The sequence below is a fragment of the Malurus melanocephalus genome, unplaced genomic scaffold (assembly GCF_030028575.1).
Source record: "Malurus melanocephalus ecotype Western Australia unplaced genomic scaffold, MMel_1.1 scaffold_130, whole genome shotgun sequence".
NCBI classification, from domain to species: domain Eukaryota; kingdom Metazoa; phylum Chordata; class Aves; order Passeriformes; family Maluridae; genus Malurus; species Malurus melanocephalus.
Genome location: NW_026623362.1, coordinates 933120 through 956914, shown reverse-complemented (window position 1 = coordinate 956914; position 23795 = coordinate 933120). Strand labels below are relative to the sequence as shown.

General features: G+C 39.5%; 1 long non-coding RNA gene across 1 annotated transcript in view; it reads left to right on the top strand.

The window, feature by feature from the left end:
- LOC130576203 (uncharacterized) overlaps positions 1-20344 on the top strand; it is a 40730-nt gene extending 20386 nt beyond the window's left edge. Inside the window, exon 3 of the long non-coding RNA XR_008965644.1 lies at positions 16922-20344. This is a non-coding gene — a long non-coding RNA (uncharacterized LOC130576203). The remainder of the gene's footprint in view (positions 1-16921) is intronic.
- Positions 20345-23795: the final 3451 nt, after the last annotated feature.

Here is a 23795-nt window from a genome sequence, read left to right as displayed (position 1 = left end):
CCGGGCCCCCCGAGTCCTGTCGTGCGGGTGCAGGCTCCGGGCAAGGACACGAGTCCCGCCCTGATGCCTGACGGGCCATCCCAGCAGGTACCGCCAGCGAAACGAGCGTTTTGCAGGGGAGCTTCATTGGAGGGGACCGGGCTCCCCCTGCCAGGTGTCTCACTGGCAGTAGAAATGGATAAATTATGATTCGAGGGAYGAGATTAAAGCCGGTCTGGCCTAGTCTCCTGCTATTATCTGGGAGATKAGAGCCTCTGTCTGGACTTTTCTCCTGCCATCCTTAATGCGGGGTCTTGACTTGGGCTCAAGGAAGTCAATGCCTGCACATTGAAGTGATTGTGGGTGTCAACCCAAATATCTGTAATACCCAGAGGTTCAGAGGGTACCAGTGTGTTTTCAGGCAGCAGGTGATTAGTTGTAACAATTATTTTTAGATCTTTTATGTAGGAAAGCTTCAGGTCTACATGAGTCCATGCTCGCTTACAAGATAGTGACTACTTTTGAGTGCTAAAAAAAGCAAAGATAACTAGATCTAGGTGTAAAGTTTTATAGGCACAAGGCTGAACCAAGAAATATGTAGACAAATGACAAAAACCATGGAACTGCCAGCAAATGCTAGAAACACCAAAAGAAACCCAAACCAAAACAAACTACCAAAACCCCTCCAAAACCCCACCAAAACCCACCGCAACCCTGCCAGTAGCGTACTTGTAATGAGACCAGATTGTCACAGAAAACAAAATGGGTTCATAGACTAGGGAACAACCTTGGCTGCAGTGTGCCCCTTTTCACAGTAATYTCCTTGGTGGTGTGCAGCAGGCCATGCTCCTGCAGGCTCAGCCTATCTCCCTTGCTCCATTTCTCCTCACAGATCTGTGCAGGGGGTTACTGGCATGGGAGAGGGACATAGTTGAAGTGGCAGCAGGACATTTCACAGTCCGCCACCTCCAGTGCCCTGGGCAGAGCTGGTTCTCTCAACCCATTTCTTGCCATATAGACCTGGTAATTCTCTTTGGTCACAATTGTCCAACACAGTGCATAATGTTATGCTTTGATCTTCTAAGTCGTCAGGCTTACACTGTCTTTGTCTTGTGGAAAAATGTATGTGGCCATGTGATTAAAGCATGTCTAATCATGAATTCACCTAAGGAACTAAATTTGGGTTGCATATGTAACCTCATGTCTGGCACTTTCTATCTTTTGAGTGACTAACTTYACAACCTTATTGTTCTTTTAGCTTCAAGGTATAGGTGTGTGAGAAAGGTCTATGTGTAAACCAAAGCAAAATCAGTGAGCCTAACATTTTTATAAAGTTGGCTTTTTGTTGTTTGGTGGGGTTTTTTTTTGTTTGGTTTTTTTTTTTTTTTTTTTTTTTTTTTTTTTTTTTTTTTTAATATGAAGGTTGTGTCCATAGTTTGGTTTTGTGCCCTGAAAGCAGAAGTTTGTCTTCTCTTTGTACCCTGGCAGACACATTACCTAAAAACACTTCTCCAATTTGGGTTCAAACCAGCCAGGGTTTCATGAGAATGGCTTTAACTCACAGCCCAGTTATCACTTGATCTCTGGCGCCTTCTCTTCCCTAAAAGAATTAGAATGCCTCTTTTCTGATTGCGCTCATTTAAGAGATTAGGTTTTGGAACATTAAAGAGAGAAACATTTGAATATGCATCTGTCTCCTTATTACCRCTTTCAAATGGCTAGGTCTTAATGTTGCATTCCATCAGTAAACCATTAACTTCAGTTTAAAACCATCAAGTTTTTGCTATATATTAATCTTTTAAACAGACTTGCATTGTTAATTAAGGGCTTAGGAATCCATAAAACCTTCAGTTTACAGACCCACAAACGGTGAGAATTCTGTCACTGAGAAAACTACAGACCTGAATTGGTTCTCCAAAGTAACACCGGCTTGAACAAACTAGATTTTAATTTCTCAGTAAGTTCTTTTGCATTTTCAAATGCCAAGTCTAGATTCAGGCTGATCAGATTCAATACTAGTATACTAGTTTATTCCAGCTCCTTCTGGGCATCTTTGCACCTTCCTTGGAGAATCTGCTTCTCCAAGCAGCACCAGTACTTAGGAGATCAACTCTGCCAGGTATGGCATCAGAATAAGGACAGGGTATATGCATTCAGACTTCTGAGCTTGAAGAATGTTCCAGATCCATCAAACATACAGGTTTTTTATGTACTGTTGAAGCTGATTCAGAAGGTCAGCTTTGCAGAGGCCTGCTGTATAAATTTGCTACACAAATCTTCTGGACTATTAATGTATCTCTTCTATACTGAGTGATTCCAGGGAACACTGTAAGGTGCTTTAATGGCCTTCCCAGTAACTTTGCAAACACAGCTCTGAGGTAATCAGCTATATGTGAAGACTGATGTTTTACCATCAAGCCATGAATGTCTCAGATGAACCTTAAGCAAGGTCAGACAACAAAGAAAAATTCACAGAAGTTTTATTTGAAAGCATCCATGGCAGAAAGTAGCCAGATTGGCCACTTCTGGACAGTCCAAGATCACAGACATGTTTMTTAAACATTTTGAAACCATTTAATTAAGGAAAACTAACCTTGCATTTTTAAGAAAACTTTTTTTTTCTCTCTGAGTTACTAGTAGACAATGTAATTTTTCCTAGGATGTTAGTGAAGAACTCCYCCCAACCACCACATGAAAAACCTAGACCAATTTCAATAATATTTCATATTTAAAAAGTGCATGCCTRTGGTTATGTTTTGCAATGGTGGTTGGGACACTGAATAGTTACTGTAATAGCTACACAAAAGTGAGAGCTCCTCATGAGGTKAAAAACCTGAAGATTTTTATTATCTACTGAAGACAGCAGGAAAACCTTATGTTGTCTGCACAGGTACTTTCACAGGCTTTCAAACGACTGAGCAGTTCCTACCCCACTGCTGAATATTTCCACCTCTTGGAGAAGAACATTTGCTCACCAGCCACGGTGTCCTTTTTGTGTTGCAAATGTGAAGAGAAGTGTGAGCTGGCTTTGCTTAAGCCAAGCGCTGTTGACTACTGGMGGATGAATTACATCTGTTCATTCTGCCGATATTATAAATTAGATACAAATTGTAATAATTATGCTTAATTGCTACTTAATTACTGATTAAAAGAAACGTTTTTATGATTCTTTATTACAATCCCATGCATTTTTTTCCAAGGATGTTTAATCAGGCAGACGCTCTGAAGAACAGCCACAAATCATATTTTAGTGGTAGGATGAGAAAGACGGTGTTGTGTACACCATTTTGAATAAGAGCATTTGCATATGACCTAAACTTCAATACAGTTGGATCTTTTTTGTCCAAGTGTTGCCAAAAAAAWTTGCAGCTTTTCAGAACAAATGGATTTCAGCTCTCCAGAGCATGCTAGGACACTAAATTAGCTCCCCTGGGATGATTCCCTCTCCTCCCCCCTGCCCAGTATCATAGCCCTTTGTTAAGCAGATGAACTTGCAGGCAGCAATGAGGGAAAAGAAAATAACTTTTTAAATACACCTGAGATTTTTGCTCTTGCCAGTAAAGTCCTCAGTTCAGTGAATCAAGAGGAAGAGGAGGACAATTTTTTTGTGCTTGGTTGTAGAACAGGGAAAATAGCAGGAGATTTGTCTGTTTAATCTGAAGAAGAGCCAGGTGAGTCATTAATCAAGATCACATCTAGATAACTGGCTGAAGACCAACAGCAGGGTTGACCCTACATTTGGAGCTTTAAGAGAACAGCTCATGGATATGAAAATTATTTTGCCTGTTCAGCAAATGCTGGTTTGGGCCCATTTTTTTACAAGTATGAATTGACTATGCATTTAAAGTCAGCGCAGACATGCTGCTAACAACTGCTGATATTGCACTCTAGGTATTTACAATCTAAAAAATGCTATTCTGTAGATTTGAAGTCTATTTAAAATATTTTTCCAAGTGTTAGAGAGACCAGCTGCTACTAGTGGTTTAGAGGGCTGAATTAATTATGCCCATTGCACTGCACAGTATAAAGCCCTTATGATTTCTATATGGATTGTTTTTTTKGGGGGGAGTGTCTTGTTATTTGGAAAGGAAAAAATAATCAACTATTTTGTTATGTTTTTGCTTGTTACAAAGCCCATTGAAGTCAATGGGAGTGTTGCCATTTATTTCTGTGGGCTTTTGTCAGGTCCTGTATATGCTACTGTGAACTGGAGGGGGAAAAGGAGTACAGTAAAGGGAAGAAAAGCAAGAGGAGAGGAGTTAACACAGGCAAAGAATAGAGCTCTTTGTCTATTAATTAGGGTTTMCATGCCTTGTGGAAAGCAGCCTTCCTCCAACACTGGATCCGTCTGCCCCAAAAATTCATTTTTACATCTCCCATGCTAGTTGCTCTTCAGATCAATACAGTGCTAATAAATGATGCACTGAATAGCACTAGCTGTGAAACTCCATTGCTCCGTTGCATAGGAAAGGAAGACAGTGAACTGAACAAGCTTCTCTAGGGTCAAAAATGGTTTGTATTGCTGCAGCTGATGCCCACTCTCCCTGAAGCATATTGTCCAGCATAACACCTACACATATCACAAGAACTTTTCTCTAAGTTACTCAGAAATATCTAATCATTTGTTGCCTACGGAGAAACACGACCTGGTGAAACCATGGAGGTCTCCTGACTAAGTCTTGCCAACATGCTTCAGCTGAAACTGGAAGGGCTCACTGGACAGTCCTACTTCCTTCCCATGTCCATTTTCTCCTGGTTATACCCACCAGAAGACAGTGACAATTGGTTGCAATTAGAGAGGAAAAGTGCCATTGTATTTGACACTAGGCTGGACTCTGGGGATGTTCTGTTGCTGGGTGTGTCTCAAACTGCTGGGTGACCTCGGGTAAGACATTTGGGACTCAGACTTATGATCAGTTTATAACAATTTAACAAGCTATTGTGTCTCAGTTGAACAGCAGTGACTGTCCTTGCATGCACTCTCACCCAGAGCAAATAGGCTGATGTGACCCAAAGTGTAGTTATGTGAGCAAATTAAATCAGTGCAACTAGCCCTGATGCCATGAGATTGCATCCCTGAGAAGGCAACTAATCGGGTTTAAAATTTGTGAGGTATTTGTTCCATTTTGCTTTGCTTTTTTTTTTTTCTGGATTGTTTTTAATCTTCCCCAGTTCCCCAGTGCATGTCACTGGAGGAAGATTTTTTTTTTTTTTTTTGGGCAATGTTGGGCATACAGTGGCAGTGCTGATTTAACCTGTGGTGAAACAGGTCTGGTTACTTTACCAGAGTAAGTAAGTACTTTACCAGAGTGGAGTAAGAGGATGTGCACGGAGCAAGCAGATCACTTGATGCTTGAAGATATTTCAATGTTGTTGTGGGTCTGACCTATTAGATCCCAATCAGCAAAGCACTTAAATGTCTCTATGAATCAGAGTATTTGTTCCTCCTGTAWAAAGGAAGGAGCTTTTACCTCCCTCTTCTCCTTTCTCTGTACGATTGCAAATTGTATAGTGGAAATGTTCTCACTCTATKTTGGTACAGAGGCCAACAAAGTGATGAACTGTTCTTATCAGAGGTCTGCATACAAGTACAAATAAATCACAAAAGTAACAGAGGGAGGGGTGTRCTCACCTGTCAGTGGAGCAAAGCAGAAGGCAACAACCAACCTCTGATTTCGTAAGCTTTGTTGTCTGCCAATTAGCACTAACCTCAGAGCAGCGATAAAGGTATATCCTGAGCCTCTTTTTACTAGGTAATTTCCTTCAGCAAGATTTTAAATTATTATCTTAAGTACTTTATTTATAAAGTAATTATTTTGGTAGAGAAACATTATCTTAATGGTACAGTAATATGTGAGTTACCGTTTCATGCCAGACTCTCTCTCTCACACACACACACACACACACACACACACACACTGACTTCATGTTCTTAGGACAATAATTTACAGCAGTCTCCTCTTTTGGTGGTCAGGCAAAACAATGTATATTTGTGTGAGTTAAGGATGACGTAGGACCTACTTGAGAGCACTGATGAAGGAAGAAGTCAAAAAAGAGCTCACGGAGCAGGACAGGTGTCTGCTACCACAAACAGGAACCTGCTTCTCAGGCGCTGCAAGGTTATGTCTCAGAGAATAAGAAAGACGAAGTCAGTGGGTTGTGAAAATAAGCCACTTCTTGTAGATTAGGCTCTACATACATTTTATTATATCAGATTAATTTCATGTCTGTAAGTCTACTGAACTGATATGTACTAGTTCCAAAGAAATTTTCCTTTGCTTAGCTGGCTTGCCCTAGGTGCTGAGTAATGACGATGATGTGTTGGTTCTTATAATTATGATCACATTTTACCATGACAGTAAATACTGAAGTTAAAAAGAATGTGCAGAGAGAGGGATCTGGATGGGTTTCAGTCAGACTGCCGCCCATCTCCTCTAACAAGGATTCACCAGCATGTTCCAGGTCTCTGAGATGATTTCTCTTCTAATGTAGTAGCTGCTAGCTAGCAATTAAATTTTTGTCTATAGAAAATGAGTCCAGCTGGCTTTGCTTCCTCTCCCTTGAGAAATTCTTCAAAGTTCTAGGTTCCCACAGCAAGGCTTCCATGGCTTCAAAGGCATAATTTGGCACATGCCCACTGGGCATGCGTTTGTCAAAGTACACACACAAAATTTCACTGTTGAAGATCTGTGCCCCAGGGAAGCTTCCACTCTGAGGTGAAATTACTTCTTTCCAAATGCCATACTTGAACTATGAAAGGATACACCCTTTAACATAATAATAGTGACTTCCAAATGCAAAGACATAGCCTCTGATTTACAGCAAGCATACCCACCGCAGATTAGCTCTTGAGATATCTGAAGGCAAAGTATTATAGCAAGAGCTATTTATCCTGGATTCTGCCTCATTACAAATCATCCTTGTACATTACACTGAAGGAATAATAAAACAACTGCCTATTATCCCTTACAGAGTGGCAGGCAGATCAAAATGCTCTCATTTCTTACTAGTCCTCATTCAGACAACTATGGCTCTCAAGTCTAACCTGAACAAGCCACGCCTTTTTGAGACAACACAAGTACTCTTGTTTTTTCCCACCACACACAACTCTTTATGAGAGAGGAATACTGAATGACAAGTAGTGCTCCTTCATGGAAAGGAGCCATGTGAGGTTTGTTCCTCATACCCAAGCAGCTTGTCTAATGGCTCTCTTCTCTGAGAGCTCTTGATGYATCTCCTATTCTCATGAGCTTGCTCCATTTGACAACGCCTTTTTTAACACACCCAATAAAGATTACACGAGTAACCACAGATGCCCTTGATAAAGATTTTGAAGTGTATCATGGCCCAGTACAAAAATTTGTGTAGTCCTTGTCCCAAAGTGATGTGTCYAGACTGACTAGCTGTCTAGGCTCCCACTTCAGTCAGAGGAAGAAGGCATCCTGTACTATTTTTTCAGAGATATCTAAATTCTCTGTTAGGGTATGGTGACATGTTTCTGGACTTGGAAGTATCTACTTCCATAACTAAAAAGGAGGCATAGACAATTGCTTTCTCCTAGATGCCAAATTCTTAGACAACTAAATCTAAGGAAATAGATATAATCCAAATGGATAAAACAATGCCCAGAGGGAAAGTAGACATTCAGCAGTGACTGGATATTTGCCATCCTACAGATTTTGTTCTGTATGTAGCTTGTGAAGGATCAGAATAGCTTCCAATCAGATCAATTTCATTTTTCAGTTACAGCTGTGGAAGTGCAGTATGGTTTTAGCACTAGAGATCCAAATTAACTGCTCATCAGGAGGGTGATGTGTACTACTTGGTACCATGGGAAGAGCAGGTACACTTCAGGCTCTGCAGAGATAATTTCTGTGCTCATCTCTCAGTCTAGTTTTCATCTCCTCTGATGGCTTCAGCAGAAACTTGTGCAGGCAGGGCTGGAAACAGCAAAATGGTAGACCCGTCTGCCATTTTATGTGCATAACATCTGGTCTCATTGATTGTTTCAGGAGAATGAGTGGATGGGACCTTAAGCACCTGAGTAGGGCTTAGGTAAGTCAGCTTTGAGTATGAGGCCTAAGCACCTGTACAGTGAGGGACTTTGTTCTCACAGAAGAACACTGCCCTGGAACTTGGCTCCTGCTTTTGTCTCACTGAACCGGAACCTCTTGTCCTGCAGAACAATAGCATCTTCTCAGTCTAGTTTTTAAGGGCTGGTTTAAGCTTCGGGGAGTTTCTTTCAGTTAAAAATTGAGAGCATCAGTATTTCTATCTATTAAAGCATTTTGCATTTGCAGTAATTTCTGTACAAGTAACTTTTGGTTCATTACAAGAAGATTTAATTCATTGTAACATTCTTAAGTTTTTCAGGACGGCATAGGTTTGTCTGTATCTTTYCTTTAGTCTGCTTTATTATCTATAATATTCCTTCCTTTGACACAGATGGTCACACATCAGAGCTTGTTCTGGTTAGGAAGCTAAACCACTGATGRAGTCAGGCCCTTTTTTGGCTTCAGTTCCACCTATTTACAAAGAACAAGCCAACTTCCCTTTCTCTTCCTGCAGATACAATCAAACCACCAAAGACAGTATCTTTGCTTACAGCATCACATTGTTTTGTGTTCAGTATYCCCATTAAGCTCTCCCTTTAGGCTTTATGCCCAGATAGTTTCCTTTTAGTTGCTGTGTTTAGAGCTTATTTCTCTTTCTCTTTCAGCTACCTTGCTTTCTTGTACATGCATACACACAAATACACCCTTACCCAMAGCAATAACCATCAGTACCATCTGCCTACATTATTTAAGATTTAGGGTGACTTTTGCCTTGTCTCAGAAACCTGTATTACCTCATCAAAGACSTACTTGGCTCTGTTATCTCAGATGAAGAGTGCTGGTTACTTCCATCAGCTTCAATGCTTCTTCTCCCAGTCTTGAACAACAGTACATCATGTTCACTCTGTATTTGCCCTTACAGGATTTTCTACTTGCTTATCTTTCATTTATCTTTGTACTGCTTTATTTGGCACAAAAATATACAATGGACGTGCTGGGACTAAATTCCTCTCTCACTGACAGTTCTACTATCTTCTATCTCCACAGATAATAGATAGTGGAAATACTTTTGATGTACATCCATAAGTGAAAGAAGAGTTAGAGCTTTGTTTTTTCATTACTTTTGTCAAGTTCTGCTAGGGTTTTTGTTTGTTTGTTATCTTTTTTATTTCTCTGATACCTCAGCTTTTGCAGCTGACTTTTAAAGAGAGCTTTTGACTTTAAGCAACATTAAAGGATAAGACTCTATGAGGAGCACAAGGAAATTACATCTGAATTAAGAGGACAGAGGTTAAAACCAGTTTTTTGTCTATCAAACAACCATCTCTGGAATTAGGCAAATAATGCTCTTACAGTTAGGAAGCTATTAGCTATTAAAGGTTTTAGATGTTTCCGTTGTCAAACAACATCTGATGGCCAAAAGCCATGCTGACAGGGATTCACTTATGTCATAGGTTTTCTTTGGGGAGAAATATAAAGAACCATATGGGTTCTTTATAGCCACCCCTTCATTACAACTGTGGAAATGCAGGTTTTTTACAACAGAATAACATCTCTGCGATACCTTGGTTGTCAAAAACCACAATTATAGTCATTGTTTATGCATTAGGGAAACCTCATCCTAAATCTGGCACCATATGGGGGTGAAAAGAGCAGCTGCTGACATTTCAGGATAATCATTATGATCTAGCTGCAGATATGACTCAGCATGATGAGCTTGACAACAAGTACAGGAAAAAAAGCAAAGCAGCATGGGCAGGTTTCAAATGTCCCTTCAAGGCACCAGCCCAAATGGATTTCTAAGGGGAGAGACTTTCAACATGCATCAAGTGGGACAGCTCCTTAGGAACTCCACATGGAAAGCCTGAGCAGGGCTTCAGGCCAACACAGCCAAAAGGATTGTTGATGTTTATGTGTGTTGTAATCCAGTGGAGAGAAATAAATAATAACTGCCCAGAAAGAATTTTGGAATATTTTTTCCCCTTATTTTTGTGAACAATGAAATCATGCCAAGCAAAACTATGCAAACAGCCCCACCTCCCTGTTTTCAACCCCTCTCTGAAGTACTAGCTCATCACTTTTCAGTCAGTTTGGAGTTCAACTGATTCCTTTTTAGCATAAAATAACAGAGATACTTTGCTTCATCCATGCAGGACAACTGATATTATTTGGTATCCCTGAATTCTTTCACCAGACCACTACCTTCACCCCATTCAATCTCCTGTTGATGACCTTCTGAATGTTTTACTCCCTGGGCCTTTTTTAGCCCTTCTGTTCTTGGGAGTGTTATTTCCCAAGGCAGGGATGCTCTTTTTTCTGCATGCATCTGAAATATGGATGAAACATTGTGACAGAAAGGCACCATGCACACCTTCAGGAAAATGTTAGATTATTGCTGTGTATGGCCAAAACCAAGTTCCCGTACATGAGATCTGGCAACAAATAATAGTTGTGTTTACTCCATAAAGGTATATTCCACATTCCTTGTGTCAATCTCAGCCRTTTGGTTTGAAAGACTGTGTCATTTTTAAAGAAGAAATATGTGCTACTCTAACCTCTAACTCAATGAGAGGCATATCCATTAGAAAATTTAACTGCAAGTCCTTTCTTCAGAAAATGCTTATTTTGGTAATGAATGAGGTGCTCAAGTAGTGCCTGTATCAAGGCTGAGATTCACTCATACTTTTATCACAGGGCAGTGGTAAATCACATCACGTGTTCATTATGGGGTGGGGATAGACCTGAGTTTAGAATGGATGCAATTCCTGGTTTGTAATGGTGTAGAGGCCAGAGGGCCTTGGGCAAAAGAAATGCCAAGACCAAGCTTCTGGCCACCTTTTTGTCAGTTTAACAGCTTTCAATTAATCTCTTCTCTCTGACTGAAGGACAGGACAGCAATATGTTGCCTTTGGAAGCTGGAGGCAATAGGTTGGTCATTTATCCTTTATTTTAAAAAACCTACAAGCAAACACAAATCAACTAATAAGCCACCCCCCCMMCYWRAAAAAMCCMARRAAAWWAWTAAAAAAAAAATTAAAACCAGAAAGTCATATATAGAATCAATAGAATAGTAATCTGAGGCTCCCAATTGATTTGTAGCTAGATGCTACCTTTTCCAAACCATTGTAGGGAATTTAGATTTTTTATAACCTGTCTTGTACAACTTTAAAAGGAAGTCTCTGCTGTTATTTCTGGATATTCTTCTACAGCTCAAATATTTTGTTTGCTTCTAATGTTATATACATTTTCAGATACACATTAGTAGCCTGATTCTCCAGATTTCTACCATGCTAATTGGAAAAGATACTGTTTACTGACTAATAAATATATTTCAATATTTTTTTTGCCTACTTTTGGATGTGTAGGAGGGAAATGAAGCTAAAGAGTCTATGACCTATGCTCTTACAGTAGACAACTGAATATTTATGTGTTTATAATGGATACATGTTTAGGGTTCAGCATTGCTATYGGTACCTATTATTACTGTTGTGTTAACATCATCATTATTTTGCGCTGTGGTAGAGATCCCCAAAGATCAAAGTCCCTTTGTATTATGCTCTGCATGAAGAAAATGAGAGGCCCTGCTCCCATGCTAATCACCTCTGCTCATGCTTCAKCTGCACAAATGTTATACTTGTGAAGCAGCTTCTGAGTGTACAGTGTTGGACATCAGGACTGGAAAACATACCAGATGAGCTAYTGCTGTCATACTGTTCTCCCAGTCCTTCAGAGAATATGAATATGGCTACATCTKTACAGATGCATGGCTACATCTGGTTCTGTCCAATTTGACTTGTTTACATAATCTATTCATCGCTCTACCAATGGCTCTTTAATGATTACATAATTTTTTTCTGATGTATTCTTGCATAATGTTGAGATCTTGTCTCTGTAAAGTCTAAGTATCATGTGACTTGATTTTTTGGAGCATTCTCTGCATTCAGGGCAAGGAATGTTGTTGTCTGAGTAGTTTGAAAGTTTAAAGGTATGAACATGGACAGTTTTCATATGTTTGGTGCCCTTCAACAAACAGATGCTTCACTGTTCTGGGACCCTGCCCTCCCAAGGTGCTAACAGTTTTGGTACATAACTACAGCAAATGTAATCTTCCTTACAGAGGAGCAGTATGTAATTCTAATTTAACATGGACCATGTRGATAATTSTCCTCTYCTTATTAYTGGAAACCCAGTGTGTTTCCTTCACAGTACAAGGACATCCATRGTGCAAATGACTGTTGGTTACTGGRAAAGCCATTTAGAGAAAGCTGTGGCAAACACTGTTGAACCCTTGCTCAGGACAGAAACACTTTTTATGACTGAGGTGTTGAGTATAACTGCTGAGTTCCATTGTCTGCTCATGAGTTTTGTTGCTACAGATTTTTCTTTCTTGTTAGTGTGATCTGGTATAAAGAATTGGGAAAATTACAAGACACTGGTTAAAACCCCAAAATATTTATATCCCAGGCAGGATCTTGCATCGTGGCAGYGTAACTTGCTTTGTCAGACCAGTGAAACTGATGTGAATAAGTCATATGGCTTTTGCTCACCTTGAACATCACCTTCTAAACTGTTGTAATATCTTAACTAAAGCTTCATTCTCAACAAACTGGTGACTCAACAGCCTACAGTGGGAGAGCTGTGTTTGTGGCAGCCCTGGTTAGAAAAGACAGCTGCTTTTCCAGCTGTGATGTTGAAATCCTGATTTAGATGCCAAAGTAGAAAAAGTTGTTTTTTAAAAATAACAATGGTAGCAAAAACTGTCCTTCTAACAAATGTATGGTATTATTCCTCAATTCATTTTTAAGACATTTTGTTTCACTTCTCACTTAACAGTATACAGAAGGAAACAATAAAACTTGCATCACAGATCTGAAGAGTAGCTTTTAGGCTGGTCTAGAGGAAAATAAGGAGCATGAGACTAAGCCAAGAACATGTGTGGAGACTGGCACCATGAAAATACTCCAAATTCCTGCTCTGATCCCCTCTGCTTTTTGTATGCCCGTTCTAGGCAATGTGACAATGTGTTTTCTTACTGGGTACATCACCRCTGGAGACAGAATGTCCTCTGGGGCTCCTCCAATAGGAGGATGATTTGTTGGTTTAGCAATCATTAACTCATCCCTATTTTTTTAACGCAAATTAAAGCTGGCAGCAAAGTAACCTCATGCTGCTCAGTGGCAGCTCCTTGGCAGCCCCTTTCTCTCCCTGGTTAGGTCGCCTGTGCCAGCCAAGCCATGGACTTCAGCAATTGTTTGGCRTGCTCCAGCTGGCTTGCAATCAGATGTATGTTCCCAGGTCTGTACTGGCAGGTAACTGTAAGACCTCCCAGAAAACATCTAGGGATGTCATTAAAACCACAAGCGCATATATTAGCTAAGTTATTTACAGATGGAAGTAAGGAGCTGGACACCGTGTACAAGTTTCTAATTATCTAGTAAAAGAAGATTTTTAGGTTACCAAGCAGTTAGAACTAGGGTATTTAGGTACATGCAAATAATTTTGGGTTAGGAKGAGGTCAGCAGTCTCCACTGATTTCTTAGGCATTGATGGGAAGGTATCTGTAACATTCAAAAGGCTGCTGACAACATCAATCAAAACCTATTATGTGACATGTTATTTACTTGGAGATCTGCTGTATTAAGATGCCATGTGGTTGGAATCAGATAATTTTAATTGTTATCACATGTAATTGTCAGCCACATAATCGTGTCTTACCGATCTTTAACAGTGTTTGTTTTTCAGACTTCTTTCCTGAGGCCTGAACTCTTTGTGGATTACTTCACTGGTCTTTTTAATATCAAAAGGAAAACTAAAGTTTTCAGAGACCGGACATCACAGTGATCCTACATCTAAACAATGGACTGTCTGATGTTAAACCAACATTGTAATCTGACTTTCCCAAAAATTTCAGAGCTCATTATAAAATGCTCTTTAGCTGTAAAAGCAGCAATGGAGTTTTTTGTTCTAACCATGCAAAAGCAAACAGACAGATTCTGCTTTTACTCACATTGTTTGGAATGGATTTATTCTCTGTTTTCACTAATGTCACTGGCCTAGCAAGTTTCTGGAAGATATAATATGCTACAAAATAGGAAGAAGAGATGATGCAACAGCTATTAATTGTTATTTGATAGAAGCAAAAAGTATCTGAAGATATATTATGATCCTGATTATTTTTGAAATAATACTGGGGCACACATGTAGTTGGAACCATATATTTTCCTGATCAGTCTATCAAGATTTGGGAAACCAAAATGAATTCCATTTCTTCACTCTACTTTACCTCAGGTTTTCATGCAAAAATTAAGGGCTTCTGTCTCCAGCAACTTGCAGTGTTGCAAGACAAGTTGTATTTTAGACAGTACTAAACTTTCTAAATGTTTGATAAAGTTTTTATTTCATTATATCCCTTAAGATTAAACAATGATAATCCATCTGTTTAGAAGGCAGATCTCAATAAGCAGTTTTCTTAATGGGACATACCACAGGCAGATCAGAAAATGCTGACTCTGGTAAATTTGCATRTATTTATACTCATAAAATATGATCACTATCTCTTCTTACATTAAATAAAACAAGTCTAGTTTTGGCTGAAGCATATATTCCTCTTGGCCTTAAGAGACCATATAAAATGTATATGGTAAATTTTTTTCCAACTCATGATCACCTTTATTCTTAGAAAGGTGCTTTACTTTCAGTCTGTCTGGCTTAGGTTTCCAGCCCTTGGTGTGCCTGCTAGATGGAAAAGTTCTTTTTAACTTGGTATTTTCCTGCTGTGARCAACTTCTGTGAACAACTAATGTCTTCTCATCTTCGTCCTGACAAAATCAACATGGAATTCTTTATTTTTTAGTTTGATTTTTGTTAACTGCAAGGAATTCTTACTTGAAAAACTTTGTGGTTCTTTCCTTTACCATTCCTGGTTTCTGTTTGAYTGCCCAGTTTTCATCATTGTATACCATCCTGCCAAACTCATGTCATTCAGAGGTTGTATTTAGGGATATTTTTACAAGGCCATTGGTGAAGTTACTAGAAGACATGAAGCCTTGTACAGAACTCAAAAGAACATTGGGAACATCCATTCAACTGCAAATTCCAGCTGATGTCTATTTTTTTGAGATCTGTCAGACAGTTTTTAATTTCTTTGACATGTATTTTTTTTTCTATTATAAAATACTAGAATCATAATAGTATGTCAGTTCCTGTGGATACAAATTTAACCCTTCCTTTCTCCTTGTTCCTTCTGTGCTTCTGTAGTAGCAGAGTGCCTTCCACAYAGAACAATGACCACTAAAGAAGTCCCACTGAAGAGACTTGGTAGTACATTTGGCACTTTCTCTGCGTGAGGATTTAACAGCAAATACTTTATTTGACTATTGTGCACATTTTGTTACTGGTTGAATAACTACTTGACTAAGCTGATATCAGTAAAGAATTTGATGGTGTAAATGCATAACTGCATACATCCATTGTGAGTTACCTTCCAGTCTTCATTTTGATTTSTGCTGAATATTACAGTATATATCCAGAAAGAAGCAAAAGAAAAGCCATTAATGACACACACACAAAGACAGTATTACCTTTGAAATTGTGACTCTGAAATTCAAAGCATGATGATTTTAGTGTCTCATGCTAAAAGCTGATCCATTGTAAGCGCTAAAACARGCATGTGCACTATTGAAATCAAGAATCTGTGTTGTTGGTATTCTTCAAGTTGCATAATTGAATGAGACGTGCACAACCAATTTAGCTATAATGCAGTGACAGAGAAATTAGCTTCTACAAGCTCTGACTATTCAGTATGTTTAATGTACCTAGGGTCCCGAAATAAATGTATTTATTACCAAACCCTGTGGATAAACAGAAGTAAATCACCCTGAGAAAACCTGCTGCTAACAGTAYTCTGTGGTTGGCATTCAAGTTAAATTGTTTTCAATGCAACTGCTGTGGAGTGTTTGTACCTAAAGTCTGAATATAGTCTGAAAATACAGGACTAAGTAATGTCCTATAGCTAATATACATTAATGCTGACAGCATGTATAAAATAAATGTGTCTAAGCAGTTATATAACAGTGCAAAAGAAGCTGAGAGGAGTCAGATGTTCACAAGATAAAGGTCTGTGTATCTCCATGGCCTTGCCRTGGCCATTATAGGTTTTCTAACCTCCAGATTCTGCAGAGGTAAGGAATCATTAYTGGTRTCTCTTGAGTGCAARACTTCTTCATTTGCATCATATTTTATTGTTGTGGTTTGAATTTTTTCAACATGTATTTCTCTGGCACCTTCTCTTTGTCTGAAGAAGACACGTAACTTAATCAAAAATACCTGGGTAAATTAGGACAAAGTCTACAAAGAATGGTGGTTTAACTTAGCAGGAATTTCAGCTGTGGACAAAAATATTAATTCTGTCCAAAAATAAATTATTTTTTGACTGCAGCAAACYTAGAAGTGAACATCAGACAGATTAAATGACTCCTGAATTCTAGAGGGAATTAATGGTCTTCAYCTTTAAAAATACACAGAGATATTCTTACACTAACTTGGGATATTGACTGCACATCAGAGGATGGCTCTTGCTAATTTTCTTCCAGATCACTGTTATGAAAAGGGATTCCTAAAACAGAAACATCTCCACCTCCCTCAAGCAGTAATTAAAAACCTCTGCAAACTAAACAAGCAGTTGGCTAAATTCAGTGTTCACATACATGTGCCATTTCCCGTTTGCAATCAATGAGTAACTTCTGCATACACCCCAGGGCAAAGTTTGGCTCATCATAGTAACGTTTTAACATTAATTTAGGATGATTAATGATCAAGTCACTAGCTGTGTAGTATTTGTGACTTCTATCCTAACACTGCTTAACTTTATATTATTTTTTAATTTACAGCTGCCGTGGAAAATGACCAGAAATCTACTATCTGAGAAAACCCATCCATCATCTTCAGGCAATCTTCCAATCTGTTAACTTTAGCTGCTACTAATAAGCGTCTCAGTCCAGGAAAAGCAATTATTACGATGTTTCACAGAACAGCTTCCAGATAACATATGATGTAAACTGCTCTTGGGCAATATTTCTTCTAAGGAAACTAGTTTTTCTTTTTTTTTTTTWCTTCAGTAAGCAACTTTACTAGTGCAAGTGYGATTAAAACTGAGGTAAAGAGGAAGAGCTGTTGGAAATGGGGTTTGACCGTAGCTACTGTGCCCARTTACACCTCCGAAAGCTTTGAATCACAATGCTTTATAAAGCCCTTTCTATGGGCTTGATCAGAGTGCAGACCTYGTCAGTGAGGTTGAGACATCTTACATGTGACTGAGATATGGTCACTAATGTGTTACATCACACAGAGCCAAACCAGGCAACCTGGTTTGACTGCAGCTTCCCATCCAGAGAGAGGTATCTCATTTACTATCTAACATACGTAACCAGCAATGCAAAACAAGCCAAACTYTGTGTGCTGCCGTCTCTGTTTTGATCCTTGCTATTTTGAGGCCCTTGATAAAAATGCAGCATCCAAGCAGGCAGCCTGCAGTCAGTACCTTGCTCAGTGTGCTTGCACGTGGAGTCATTTGCGTTTCTCTCAGTCCTCAGTCTCCACAGCACATGGGAAGGCTGCTGTGGCAGGGGAGATGCCCCTGGGAGGCCCTGCCATGAGGGTGGTGTTCATTGGCTTGCAGAGATGGAGGCCTCTCCAAGATAATCATGGACCATTATTAGGTGGCTTAGTGGATATTCTGCTAGACGATGAACTCACCTGAGCTCCCAGTGCAGWGAACTTCCTATTAGAAAAGGGCAGACCAAAGCAGGAGAGGCGCAAAAGAAGAGTATGTGATTTATCTGTGACTATCTTSACTGTAGCCTGATTTCTGTAATGAGGGACCTCTGTCAAGGGATTGAGGAAGAAAATTTGAAACTCCCCTATGACAAAAAAAAAATTGGCAAAGCTGTGCTTTCAGATCCTACAGCCAATACACCTAGGATCAGTCAGATAATAATGTGGTGGCATCTCAYCAAGCCTCTCTGATTATTTTTGGGGGCTGGTTAATATCACACATCTTTTTAGAATGTTCCTGGCTGTTCTTCACGTGTCCTTGTAAGCAGATGTTACCTCGTGACTGACTTTCAGTGTGCCCTTGCWAGGCTCCTTGAGCTTGAAGACTGTTGATAGCAAACATTCACATGATTCCAGACATCCATCTACCTCATCAGACTGATTGACTTGCATTTTCAATTTCACTTCTCTAGTGTATTATAGATGCTCTTGGTGTGTTTAGATTTCTGGGTACAGACTTGTTTTCTGATCCTTGAAGAATTACATAATAAAAGGAAAGCATTCTATAGATTCCTTCTGAAAAATTCAGATTAATGCGCTAGATCTTCCTGTGTAATATATAATCCAAACCCAGATACCAATTTACTTTCTGAGAAAAAGTTTGGTCTTGATTATCATCATTAAGTTGTTTGCCTTTAATTGCTGAAGACTGATAGATGCCAGCAAACAATTTGGTTTTGATGTCTGACAAGAGGGTAAGATACATTGCTGGAAGGTCAACAGTCAGTGTTTAGGAGTTCTTGGCCCCTTGTACATCCTGCCAATAAGTACCTGGAAAGTCTGATTTTGCCATAAGGCATGCAAGTTGATCAGAGCTTGGTTGTAGGAAAGTCTACATTCTTCATGCAATTCAYAGGTGGTTTAAAATATTCACCAACTTAGTTAAGTGCCCTTTGTTCTCCTGCCCAGTAATTCTACTAGAGAGATGGAAAGTGTAAAAATTACTTTCCCTGTGATAGGGCATATTGAGACCTTCTGCTTTGTCAATTATTTTTTTTTTTTTGTTGGTTCTTTTTTGCTTCATGTGAACAGTTTTTGGGCATCAATAGTGCAACATATTAAAATGTGATCATGAGATTGTGAGAAGGAAACATCTAATAGTACCTGCTGGATTCCTGACAGCATTGTGCTGTCTGTAATGATGAGAAAGGTAAAATAAAAATGACATTTCCAGTTTGGCTGATGCTCTGTAGCATTAACAGGGAGTCCAACAGTCAGACAATTTCAAGGACAGAAATTCTTACAGGCCTAGTGAACTAAAAAAGTGCTACTTCTTTCTGTATACTATAGAAGATTCTTTTAAATAAATATGTAAATTAAGATATAAAATTTAAAGTAATTCTTTGCTGCCGGTTTGAAACCAGAAATCACTTTTTTTCCTAGAGACATCCGTTTTCACTGAGAGTGACTCTGGTCTTTCTGATATTAYTCTGTTATGTTAGTTCTCAGTAATGTGCTCAGTCTCTACTGTACAAATCATGAATGAATATATTTTTTTATCCAGATATTAATTTTCTTGTATAAGACAGTCTTRTTCCCTAAATCTTTTCAGACCTATCACCCATTTTATGTGCACAACAGGTTTTTGATGGCTCTGTATTTCTTCCTAATGCAAAAATTCAAGATGAAATAAAAATGAATTTGAATGTCTAAGTATTTGAATATTACTCTGGTCTAGATGCCACTGAGGCACAAATGTAACAGTACACTTTTACAAAGAAGCACCAGATGCAGAATGCAACATTCCAGGTGCACCAGATTGTATTCAGATTCATACATGCCTTTTGTCTGAGTAATTTACTCTTCTGAGAGTCAAGGGAAATTCGGTGACATTTTTTCAGTTTTGTACTTTGCAACTTATTGAGGTCCCCAAATTCATATTTCTTTACACTCTTCCTTTGTACTCACTGTGTTTCTGTGAATGAAAATACATTTGAAATCTACATTGCTTTTGGGGCTTTGTTTAAACAGAATTAGCAGCCATAGAAGGATCTCACCAAAGGTTTCCATGACTTCCAGTTACATCATTAATGAGGACCTTTTGAACGTTTTGGTCTTCTGTCTTCCATATGAAGWAAAATAATGATCCTGCATTTGAAAAACATTTTGAAGTTGCCAGGGATGTAGACATACCACTTTACAAAGTGCAAAAAATAAAATGCCATTTAACAGAACGACCATGCTTTATTATATTTACAACAATGGAACRGGAATATAACATTTTTATTTAAAAATCAGGCCACAGATTAAGTTTTGATTGCAGTATTTTGTACTGAAAATAAGAATAAGAAAGCAATTAAGTATTCATAGTTGTGCTCTCACACAAACACCTTCCATGGTGAGCCTGTTTATGCAACTGAGTATGCCATACAATTGCTTTTATTACCTTCTTATAAAACAGCCTGTATAAAACACTTTTTTTTGATTGTTTCTTTGTGTATTGTTGAGCATGTTTGCATTCTAAAGGGCTTTGCCTCATTAAAGCAATTACCATAAACTTGCTGTAGTTTATTTTTTTTTCCCCTTCTCCCTCTGAGCACTAGAAATATCCATAAAGAGCTCTTGCCCAGCCRGGATGTTCTGCATCTCCCAAGGCTAGCAGTGGGAAGCTTCATTCYGAGGACAAAAAAAAACCTGCAGATTTTCTTTAGCTGGAGCATCGAAACAGCAGTGAGCCTGGGCAGGGAGGAGYGAATGTGGTTGAGCTCTGCTGGCTGTAGCAGGGCTCCTGCCCTCCCTCTTTTTGACACAAGCACAAGAAGAGCAGAAACTTCCAGATATCAGTTTTGCTATGTGAGGGAAGGAAATAAAGGGAAGGTGGATGGGTCCCTTATGGGGTAAGATTCTGATTGATTCTCTTATGCGTTTTGTGGTTTTCAAGGTAGCAAGGTCGTTGTTCATCTCTGCCCATGAYAGTCCCTACCCTCTGCATGCACTTCATCAGATGGGAAGGGACCTCCAGTTTCTCCTTTAATACCTCAGGTACAACWGCTCAGCTGGTGGTGTGTAACTCCTGTCAAGGATTTTAGCAATTTGTTTGCTATGAGTGGTGGGGGATGAAGAGAGAGAACTCCCTGGGGTCACACCTACATGAGCATACATACAAGCTGACCAAAAGCGTGGTGAAAACAAAGGCAGAGCCTGTGCTGTGGAAAGGCTGATGAAGTAGTCTTCAATAATTTTCCGCGAATCATCTTAACAAAAACTTCTTAGAAAAATGTAGGTAGAGGAACCCTTTGAAAATCTCTCTACAGGTAAATGTGGCAAGGAACATGGATGGCTGGAAGCTCTTTGAAATGAAATCCTCAAATCAGAAAATGCTGATTTATCAAACTCAGAAATTTCAAAGAGAGGATGATTGTTAGTTCAATGAGTTTCTGSTCCAAGTAAGAGACTTTCATTGGCTGCCTCTGGGCGGCCAGAACTCTATGGATCGGATATTCAGATACAAAACAGCAGACCACATGTAGGACTATAATCTCCTTAAGATGACCCAGGGACATGGAAGTTAGCACCCCACAGTCTGGGTAGGTTCTGGGCTGCTGTCTGCTTCAAAATGAAAGCTTCTCCTCTTGGAGATACTCCAATTTGCATAGATGCCAAGACAATCATTAGGTAAGAGTGAAAGATCCTGAGCTGGTAGTCCAGGAATTACATCACCATGCTGGGAGGAGCAGATGGAAGTCCAGGACTCTTCCCAGGCTGACATGTCATTACTTGTGTATAGCGAAACTGTTTCAGCCAGAGAAATGAGCAAAAACATCCCACCCTCTTTCAGCACACTCAGCTGGTCCTGAACTACAGTAGATTTTATTTTGTTTTTCTGATTAGAAATATTTTTACCCAGTTCTTCCACAGGTCCAGTGAGAGTCTTAATCTCTGTCTATTGATAGTTCAGAGCAGGCCCTATTTGAAAGGATTTTGTACCATCCCAAAGTAGAACAGCAGTAAGACCATCTTGAAACTGTGAGATCTTTCACTCTGCAGGGAAATGATTTTTCGTACCCAGCTCTAATAAGGAACAAGTCAATGAAAAATAAAAAAGATTTTAAGGCCAGGAAAGTATATAGCACTATAGCACTCCATAAAGAGGCCCTTTATTTTCAGRAGTACACAGAAGTAATAGCATGAGTCTCTTGATATCTGTAGAAATACTAAACAGAGCTGCAGGGAGAACAAATAGGCAKTCCTGCAGTGTGCTCAGGAACAGCCCCAGGTGAGAAAAGCCATAGTAATTACTGCTGTCAAACAACATGYAGTATTATACCCACAGAGGTTCTTCCTTTCAGATTGCAAACTGAGGCAGTTGGAGGTGCTAGGGTTTATTTCTCATGGTTCCACAGTCTCTCAGTCCTTCACTTCTGCATAAAGAAGTTTTAAAGGCTCAGTTGTGCAAGTAGYTGCCTGGCACACTGGCTGCTCTGTCCACCGTGGTGCTGTGATGACATGCATGAGAGACAGGGTCACATCAAAACMTGATGGGCCTTGTCAGGAAGCCAGTGGAAAACCGTCAGTGTATAAATGTAGGAAAAGGAATTTATTCCTGCTTTCCTGTTTCACACAAACTCCCATTTAACTGGAATGTTACCACATTACTTTGTCTTGTATCACCACAAACAGTAGGCTAACTCTGCATGCAAACCAGCTATACCAGTGGTGATTGCAAAGGGTTAGTCCAGAAACCTATAATCTCCCTCCTTTCCTGGTGAGTTGTTGCTGATGCTGCTGGCTGTAATCCCTGTGAGGTGCTGAGCACCTGCCTTTCATCATCTGACTCCAAATCTCTGTTCTTTGAATAAGCCCAAACCATAAAMCCATGAATAGTTCTTTTCTTTACGATCATATAACTTCTTACACAAAAGAATTCCCTCCAAGTACCCACACCAGTTCTGAGTCTTCCTCAGCATTGTTACTTATTGCAGCTACATTACTCCAAYGCCAATTGTTCAAAACATCTGCTTTGTTATCAGAGCTGCTATGATTTACATGTCAGCAACAGTGTGTGTCCTACCGCTTTAAAAGAACTCACATCAGCCTCGCCTCTTATCTTGACACCATCACACTGCTTCACTACATCTAACTCTAAAGAAGTGGCTTGTATTTATTTGTTGGTTGTCTCAATGATTTTGGAAGCTGCCAGCGACTTTCCTAATTCAATAATGCTGCTACTACAGCATTAATCATTCATCATATCCTGAAAGCAAAAGTGGAGTGATTTAAGAACAAAAGGATTTAAAGAAAAACAAACACATGACCCACTGTGGCTGCTTTGGGGAAAGTAGCAATATATGCATGGCAAAGGCAGTAATGAATAGCATCTGCTTTATCTGTGGAAGAGCAAACAGTGTAGACATTGATCATTTCTCAAAAAGAGCGGCTTTAACCAAAAACATGGAGGAAAGCCATCCAGAAGCTATTTTGTGCAAATGAAGTGCAGATTTGTGTATATGAGTCGATACACCATTTGCTGTTTCCTTTCATTAAAACCACAACATTAGCACTGGAAAATTATTATAATGGTTACAGTCAAAGCCACTGTAATGCTCAATTCTCAGAGAACTCAGCGAGTGAAGGGGAGGAAAAAAAAATCCTTCCGATCTCAAAGACGTGTGCTTTCATGTAATGAAGCTCTAGTGGAAGTGCATCTTATCTTTTCATGCTCTTACCAGCTTATTGTGTAAGTCATTCATTGCATCCTCAGRGCCACGCAATGGCACAATGGGATTTCTCAAAGCACCCTATTACCACCTCGGTTTCCTCACTGTATTGAAGCCAAATCCTGCTCCTTGCAGGATGAGCTGCAGTGGGCCAAAGCAATTCCTGATGTGTCTTGGCTGGCTTTCTCTTGAGGGTTATTTTAGCCCCCTGGCTCCTAGAGGCAGAGTTCTGCATCCCTCCSAGCAGCTACACCAGCCTGGAGTCTGACCAGAG